Genomic DNA, 9653 nt, shown 5'->3' with positions numbered 1-9653 from the left:
ATCTCATCCTTCGTTACCAGGAGATGCTGGAACATATTCCGTTTAATTACAAGTTTGGCACGTCAGGTTATATGTTCTGCTCGTTCAGTTTCTTTGGCACGAAATCGCGTCATTCATTTAATTTCCATGTTTAAAGTGCGTGTACGGAGACATATATATCTTCATTATCATAGATCTTTGTTACATAACTCATTAAATGTTTTTTTATTCTGTGTATTCTTATGTTGGTAGCTTGGTAACCCAAGGTGCCCAAGGTTATTTCTTGTGTACGTTGTTAAGATAAGTTGTTATTTCATTATATTTTTTGTTACCAATGCAAGATCCATTGATTTCTTGTTTGTTAATGTTCATTATAATGTTTGTTGGATTACCTGCTGTTCCAATTACCTCTTTTATTTCTTTTTCCTTAATTTTATTAACTTTGTGGTAATTTTCAGCATGGTAATCTATAGAGCTATTGTTACATGCTAATTCATTAACTTGTGTTTTATTTGTTGTATTTCTGTGTATACCCCCTCGTTGAGGTGGGATAAATAAAGAGAAAAAAAAAAAAAAAAGCCGGTTCTCGTCCGATCACCGAAGCTAAGCAACGGCGGGCCCGGTTAGTACTTGGGAGGGTGACCACCTGGGAATACCGGGTGATGATGACTTTTTTTTTTTTCACGTTGAAATTTGTAGGTCTCGCAAAGAGCTGATCGATACGTCTCACTTTTTTCACAATTTCTGATTTAAGAGATAAAAAATCCTTCCCGAAAGAGAGAAAGAAAGTGGTTGACTCAATTGAAGTGCCTTAATACTGGGTATTTATTATGGTAAACTGTTGGGAAAACATTTTTGTTATAGGAACTAATCAACTTTTCCATCAACAAGTCAGTTGATAAAACACGCTTCGAAAACGAAATTCAAACATTCATTTCCTGCGATCGTTCAAGAAAAGTAGCAGCTCTCTAAGCAGGTGGCGTTAGCCGCGTTCCATTTCAATTCAAACCAAACCCTCCAATCAGACGTACGTTGGAGAGAAAAGAAATAAACTATCTTAGCGGGTCGATCTTCGGAATGCACAAAGGGTGCGAAATCTACAAAACAGAAACTTCGTTAATGAGTAGATCCAGCCCACATCAATCTAAGGCAGTCTTATACAGATGGAATTTAAAACGTTTCCCTATTTCACAAAATTGTCTCGCTCGTGCACGTTTTGCCTAAGAAAAAGCAATTGTCGAGGTCTGTCTGCTACACAGAAAAGGCGATGCGACAAATATTTCGAGTTTCCTTACATAACGTTCGTTCGCTACGTTTTGTAAAATTACTTTGTCTAGAAATATCGTTGAAGAAAAGTAGCAGCTCTCTAAGCAAGTGGCGTGAGCCGCGTTCCATTTCACTTTAAACCAAACCCTCAATCAGACGTATATTGAAGAGAAAAGAAATAAACTATCTTCGCGGGTCGATCTTCGAATGCACAAAGGGTGCGAAATCTACAATACATAAACTTCGTTAATGAGTAGATCCAGCCCACATCAATCTAAGGCAGTCTTATACAGATGGAATTTAAAACGTTTCCCTATTTCACAAAATTGTCTCGCTCGTGCACGTTTTGCCTAAGAAAAAGCAATTGTCGAGGTCTCTGTCTGCTACACAGAAAAGGCGATGCGACAAATATTTCGAGTTTCCTTACATAACGTTCGTTCGCTACGTTTTGTAAAATTACTTTGTCTAGAAATATCGTTGAAGAAAAGTAGCAGCTCTCTAAGCAAGTGGCGTGAGCCGCGTTCCATTTCACTTTAAACCAAACCCCTCCAATCAGACGTATATTGAAGAGAAAAGAAATAAACTATCTTCGCGGGTCGATCTTCGGAATGCACAAAGGGTGCGAAATCTACAATACATAAACTTCGTTAATGAGTAGATCCAGCCCACATCAATCTAAGGCAGTCTTATACAGATGGAATTTAAAACGTTTCCCTATTTCACAAAATTGTCTCGCTCGTGCACGTTTTGCCTAAGAAAAGCAATTGTCGAGGGATCTGTCTGCTACACAGAAAAGGCGATGCGACAAATATTTCGAGTTTCCTTACATAACGTTCGTTCGCTACGTTTTGTAAAATTACTTTGTCTAGAAATATAACCCAGCAGAGAGAGACTTTACTCGGAGACACCGACGATTGCACACCTTATTTATAAATCAAATATCTATTTTATATGTACGTACATTTGAAAATTAACTTTCCAATAACGACAAGAGTCTTTGCTATTGGGTATAAAACAAAATAGGTGAGTAGAAACAACAAGAAAAAAAAGTTACAAAACAGTAAAAGCAAAATTGAAAACTTAGCAGTGAAAGAAAAACGCGAAGGAAACGTTTCAGATAAGTAGGAACTCGATACGTGGCACGCTTCCGACTCGCGAACGGTAGTAGCCGAGTGTGACAGGTGCTGTTCCTTTATTCATTCTGTTTCAGAGAATTATTCCCAGTTTTGCAACGTACTTTCATTAATATCCATACACTTCTTTAGCGAGAGACAAAAGAGCGACTTCTGAGGCACTCCCACTAGACGGTAACCAGCGTTTAATACTATTTTGTCGTAGGGGGAGACGAAGGCGAGTACACACGACTTCTCCCGATGGAAACCAAAATACACGTTAATAAACACAGGTAAATTAATGTGTATAGCCAAATGACGAATAAAAGAAGGTGAATATTAAATAATTCTAATCCCGATGCAAGCTCGTGTTAAAATCTAAATTCTGCACACACATCTGTAAGTGATGGGATGTGAGCCTGTGTAACGAGAGTAAAATACCAGATTTTGCGAAAGTAGGTCCGAAAGAAATATAAAGAAGACATAAACACCAACATGTGACTAAAAGACGTTTGAGAAAAGTTCTCAGAGGCTAAATTGATCAATTTAAGTGTTCCATGTCAATGACACACACGCCTGTGAGCGACAGTTTCCATACCCCCGTAATGACACTCGTGTTGTTCCGGGGATGTGTAACGCAAACCAGAGTTATCAGGCTCCACTTTCCAGCGACCTCCAGTAAAAGTGAATTCCTAAAGCATCTCTTATATTTCACAGCTAGGAAATTTTGGGCTGCGACAACGATTTTCTTTAGAGTAACACTTAAAACACCAAATAAGAAAAGAATTAAACTGTCATCGTTCATACCACGTTGAAAGCGCCGGTTCTCGTCCGATCACCGAAGCTAAGCAACGGCGGGCCGGTTAGTACTTGGGAGGGTGACCACCTGGGAATACCGGGTGATGATGACTTTTTTTTTTTTTTTCACGTTGAAATTTGTAGGTCTCGCAAAGAGCTGATCGATACGTCTCACTTTTTTTCACAATTTCTGATTTAAGAGATAAAAATCCTTCCCGAAAGAGAGAAAGAAAGTGGTTGACTCAATTGAAGTGCCTTAATACTGGGTATTTATTATGGTAAACTGTTGGGAAAACATTTTTGTTATAGGAACTAATCAACTTTTCCATCAACAAGTCAGTTGATAAAACACGCTTCGAAAACGAAATTCAAACATTCATTTCCTGCGATCGTTCAAGAAAAGTAGCAGCTCTCTAAGCAGGTGGCGTTAGCCGCGTTCCATTTCAATTCAAACCAAACCCCTCCAATCAGACGTACGTTGGAGAGAAAAGAAATAAACTATCTTAGCGGGTCGATCTTCGGAATGCACAAAGGGTGCGAAATCTACAAAACAGAAACTTCGTTAATGAGTAGATCCAGCCCACATCAATCTAAGGCAGTCTTATACAGATGGAATTTAAAACGTTTCCCTATTTCACAAAATTGTCTCGCTCGTGCACGTTTTGCCTAAGAAAAAGCAATTGTCGAGGTCTGTCTGCTACACAGAAAAGGCGATGCGACAAATATTTCGAGTTTCCTTACATAACGTTCGTTCGCTACGTTTTGTAAAATTACTTTGTCTAGAAATATCGTTGAAGAAAAGTAGCAGCTCTCTAAGCAAGTGGCGTGAGCCGCGTTCCATTTCACTTTAAACCAAACCCCTCCAATCAGACGTATATTGAAGAGAAAAGAAATAAACTATCTTCGCGGGTCGATCTTCGGAATGCACAAAGGGTGCGAAATCTACAATACATAAACTTCGTTAATGAGTAGATCCAGCCCACATCAATCTAAGGCAGTCTTATACAGATGGAATTTAAAACGTTTCCCTATTTCACAAAATTGTCTCGCTCGTGCACGTTTTGCCAAAGAAAAGCAATTGTCGAGGTCTCTGTCTGCTACACAGAAAAGGCGATGCGACAAATATTTCGAGTTTCCTTACATAACGTTCGTTCGCTACGTTTTGTAAAATTACTTTGTCTAGAAATATCGTTGAAGAAAAGTAGCAGCTCTCTAAGCAAGTGGCGTGAGCCGCGTTCCATTTCACTTTAAACCAAACCCCTCCAATCAGACGTATATTGAAGAGAAAAGAAATAAACTATCTTCGCGGGTCGATCTTCGAATGCACAAAGGGTGCGAAATCTACAATACATAAACTTCGTTAATGAGTAGATCCAGCCCACATCAATCTAAGGCAGTCTTATACAGATGGAATTTAAAACGTTTCCCTATTTCACAAAATTGTCTCGCTCGTGCACGTTTTGCCTAAGAAAAAGCAATTGTCGAGGTCTGTCTGCTACACAGAAAAGGCGATGCGACAAATATTTCGAGTTTCCTTACATAACGTTCGTTCGCTACGTTTTGTAAAATTACTTTGTCTAGAAATATCGTTGAAGAAAAGTAGCAGCTCTCTAAGCAAGTGGCGTGAGCCGCGTTCCATTTCACTTTAAACCAAACCCCTCCAATCAGACGTATATTGAAGAGAAAAGAAATAAACTATCTTCGCGGGTCGATCTTCGGAATGCACAAAGGGTGCGAAATCTACAAAACATAAACTTCGTTAATGAGTAGATCCAGCCCACATCAATCTAAGGCAGTCTTATACAGATGGAATTTAAAACGTTTCCCTATTTCACAAAATTGTCTCGCTCGTGCACGTTTTGCCTAAGAAAAGCAATTGTCGAGGTCTGTCTGCTACACAGAAAAGGCGATGCGACAAATATTTCGAGTTTCCTTACATAACGTTCGTTCGCTACGTTTTGTAAAATTACTTTGTCTAGAAATATCGTTGAAGAAAAGTAGCAGCTCTCTAAGCAAGTGGCGTGAGCCGCGTTCCATTTCACTTTAAACCAAACCCCTCCAATCAGACGTATATTGAAGAGAAAAGAAATAAACTATCTTCGCGGGTCGATCTTCGAATGCACAAAGGGTGCGAAATCTACAATACATAAACTTCGTTAATGAGTAGATCCAGCCCACATCAATCTAAGGCAGTCTTATACAGATGGAATTTAAAACGTTTCCCTATTTCACAAAATTGTCTCTGCTCGTGCACGTTTTGCCAAAGAAAAAAAGCAATTGTCGAGGTCTCTGTCTGCTACACAGAAAAGGCGATGCGACAAATATTTCGAGTTTCCTTACATAACGTTCGTTCGCTACGTTTTGTAAAATTACTTTGTCTAGAAATATCGTTGAAGAAAAGTAGCAGCTCTCTAAGCAAGTGGCGTGAGCCGCGTTCCATTTCACTTTAAACCAAACCCTCCAATCAGACGTATATTGAAGAGAAAAGAAATAAACTATCTTCGCGGGTCGATCTTCGGAATGCACAAAGGGTGCGAAATCTACAATACATAAACTTCGTTAATGAGTAGATCCAGCCCACATCAATCTAAGGCAGTCTTATACAGATGGAATTTAAAACGTTTCCCTATTTCACAAAATTGTCTCGCTCGTGCACGTTTTGCCTAAGAAAAGCAATTGTCGAGGTCTCTGTCTGCTACACAGAAAAGGCGATGCGACAAATATTTCGAGTTTTCTTACATAACGTTCGTTCGCTACGTTTTGTAAAATTACTTTGTCTAGAAATATCGTTGAAGAAAAGTAGCAGCTCTCTAAGCAAGTGGCGTGAGCCGCGTTCCATTTCACTTTAAACCAAACCCCTCCAATCAGACGTATATTGAAGAGAAAAGAAATAAACTATCTTCGCGGGTCGATCTTCGAATGCACAAAGGGTGCGAAATCTACAATACATAAACTTCGTTAATGAGTAGATCCAGCCCACATCAATCTAAGGCAGTCTTATACAGATGGAATTTAAAACGTTTCCCTATTTCACAAAATTGTCTCGCTCGTGCACGTTTTGCCTAAGAAAAAGCAATTGTCGAGGTCTGTCTGCTACACAGAAAAGGCGATGCGACAAATATTTCGAGTTTCCTTACATAACGTTCGTTCGCTACGTTTTGTAAAATTACTTTGTCTAGAAATATCGTTGAAGAAAAGTAGCAGCTCTCTAAGCAAGTGGCGTGAGCCGCGTTCCATTTCACTTTAAACCAAACCCCTCCAATCAGACGTATATTGAAGAGAAAAGAAATAAACTATCTTCGCGGGTCGATCTTCGAATGCACAAAGGGTGCGAAATCTACAATACATAAACTTCGTTAATGAGTAGATCCAGCCCACATCAATCTAAGGCAGTCTTATACAGATGGAATTTAAAACGTTTCCCTATTTCACAAAATTGTCTCTGCTCGTGCACGTTTTGCCTAAGAAAAAAAGCAATTGTCGAGGTCTCTGTCTGCTACACAGAAAAGGCGATGCGACAAATATTTCGAGTTTCCTTACATAACGTTCGTTCGCTACGTTTTGTAAAATTACTTTGTCTAGAAATATCGTTGAAGAAAAGTAGCAGCTCTCTAAGCAAGTGGCGTGAGCCGCGTTCCATTTCACTTTAAACCAAACCCCTCCAATCAGACGTATATTGAAGAGAAAAGAAATAAACTATCTTCGCGGGTCGATCTTCGAATGCACAAAGGGTGCGAAATCTACAATACATAAACTTCGTTAATGAGTAGATCCAGCCCACATCAATCTAAGGCAGTCTTATACAGATGGAATTTAAAACGTTTCCCTATTTCACAAAATTGTCTCGCTCGTGCACGTTTTGCCTAAGAAAAAAGCAATTGTCGAGGTCTGTCTGCTACACAGAAAAGGCGATGCGACAAATATTTCGAGTTTCCTTACATAACGTTCGTTCGCTACGTTTTGTAAAATTACTTTGTCTAGAAATATCGTTGAAGAAAAGTAGCAGCTCTCTAAGCAAGTGGCGTGAGCCGCGTTCCATTTCACTTTAAACCAAACCCCTCCAATCAGACGTATATTGAAGAGAAAAGAAATAAACTATCTTCGCGGGTCGATCTTCGAATGCACAAAGGGTGCGAAATCTACAATACATAAACTTCGTTAATGAGTAGATCCAGCCCACATCAATCTAAGGCAGTCTTATACAGATGGAATTTAAAACGTTTCCCTATTTCACAAAATTGTCTCGCTCGTGCACGTTTTGCCTAAGAAAAAAAAGCAATTGTCGAGGTCTCTGTCTGCTACACAGAAAAGGCGATGCGACAAATATTTCGAGTTTCCTTACATAACGTTCGTTCGCTACGTTTTGTAAAATTACTTTGTCTAGAAATATCGTTGAAGAAAAGTAGCAGCTCTCTAAGCAAGTGGCGTGAGCCGCGTTCCATTTCACTTTAAACCAAACCCCTCCAATCAGACGTATATTGAAGAGAAAAGAAATAAACTATCTTCGCGGGTCGATCTTCGGAATGCACAAAGGGTGCGAAATCTACAATACATAAACTTCGTTAATGAGTAGATCCAGCCCACATCAATCTAAGGCAGTCTTATACAGATGGAATTTAAAACGTTTCCCTATTTCACAAAATTGTCTCGCTCGTGCACGTTTTGCCTAAGAAAAAAGCAATTGTCGAGGTCTGTCTGCTACACAGAAAAGGCGATGCGACAAATATTTCGAGTTTCCTTACATAACGTTCGTTCGCTACGTTTTGTAAAATTACTTTGTCTAGAAATATCGTTGAAGAAAAGTAGCAGCTCTCTAAGCAAGTGGCGTGAGCCGCGTTCCATTTCACTTTAAACCAAACCCCTCCAATCAGACGTATATTGAAGAGAAAAGAAATAAACTATCTTCGCGGGTCGATCTTCGAATGCACAAAGGGTGCGAAATCTACAATACATAAACTTCGTTAATGAGTAGATCCAGCCCACATCAATCTAAGGCAGTCTTATACAGATGGAATTTAAAACGTTTCCCTATTTCACAAAATTGTCTCGCTCGTGCACGTTTTGCCTAAGAAAAAAGCAATTGTCGAGGTCTCTGTCTGCTACACAGAAAAGGCGATGCGACAAATATTTCGAGTTTCCTTACATAACGTTCGTTCGCTACGTTTTGTAAAATTACTTTGTCTAGAAATATCGTTGAAGAAAAGTAGCAGCTCTCTAAGCAAGTGGCGTGAGCCGCGTTCCATTTCACTTTAAACCAAACCCTCCAATCAGACGTATATTGAAGAGAAAAGAAATAAACTATCTTCGCGGGTCGATCTTCGGAATGCACAAAGGGTGCGAAATCTACAATACATAAACTTCGTTAATGAGTAGATCCAGCCCACATCAATCTAAGGCAGTCTTATACAGATGGAATTTAAAACGTTTCCCTATTTCACAAAATTGTCTCGCTCGTGCACGTTTTGCCTAAGAAAAAGCAATTGTCGAGGTCTGTCTGCTACACAGAAAAGGCGATGCGACAAATATTTCGAGTTTCCTTACATAACGTTCGTTCGCTACGTTTTGTAAAATTACTTTGTCTAGAAATATCGTTGAAGAAAAGTAGCAGCTCTCTAAGCAAGTGGCGTGAGCCGCGTTCCATTTCACTTTAAACCAAACCCTCCAATCAGACGTATATTGAAGAGAAAAGAAATAAACTATCTTCGCGGGTCGATCTTCGGAATGCACAAAGGGTGCGAAATCTACAATACATAAACTTCGTTAATGAGTAGATCCAGCCCACATCAATCTAAGGCAGTCTTATACAGATGGAATTTAAAACGTTTCCCTATTTCACAAAATTGTCTCGCTCGTGCACGTTTTGCCAAAGAAAAAGCAATTGTCGAGGTCTATGTCTGCTACACAGAAAAGGCGATGCGACAAATATTTCGAGTTTCCTTACATAACGTTCGTTCGCTACGTTTTGTAAAATTACTTTGTCTAGAAATATCGTTGAAGAAAAGTAGCAGCTCTCTAAGCAAGTGGCGTGAGCCGCGTTCCATTTCACTTTAAACCAAACCCCTCCAATCAGACGTATATTGAAGAGAAAAGAAATAAACTATCTTCGCGGGTCGATCTTCGAATGCACAAAGGGTGCGAAATCTACAATACATAAACTTCGTTAATGAGTAGATCCAGCCCACATCAATCTAAGGCAGTCTTATACAGATGGAATTTAAAACGTTTCCCTATTTCACAAAATTGTCTCGCTCGTGCACGTTTTGCCTAAGAAAAGCAATTGTCGAGGTCTCTGTCTGCTACACAGAAAAGGCGATGCGACAAATATTTCGAGTTTCCTTACATAACGTTCGTTCGCTACGTTTTGTAAAATTACTTTGTCTAGAAATATCGTTGAAGAAAAGTAGCAGCTCTCTAAGCAAGTGGCGTGAGCCGCGTTCCATTTCACTTTAAACCAAACCCCTCCAATCAGACGTATATTGAAGAGAAAAGAAATAAACT

General features: G+C 39.4%; 1 non-coding gene across 1 annotated transcript; it reads left to right on the top strand.

Annotated features, from left to right (window-relative positions):
- The first annotated feature begins 3150 nt into the window (after positions 1-3150).
- LOC143243718 (5S ribosomal RNA) lies at positions 3151-3268 on the top strand. The gene has a single exon (XR_013024724.1). It is a non-coding gene; the product is annotated as a 5S ribosomal RNA (ribosomal RNA).
- The last annotated feature ends 6385 nt before the right edge of the window (positions 3269-9653 follow it).

This window comes from Tachypleus tridentatus, unplaced genomic scaffold (genome assembly GCF_004210375.1).
Source record: "Tachypleus tridentatus isolate NWPU-2018 unplaced genomic scaffold, ASM421037v1 tig00016132_pilon, whole genome shotgun sequence".
NCBI classification, from domain to species: Eukaryota; Metazoa; Arthropoda; class Merostomata; order Xiphosura; family Limulidae; genus Tachypleus; species Tachypleus tridentatus.
Note: the sequence above shows the minus strand (reverse complement) of the source record. Positions and strands in the feature narration are given on the sequence as shown.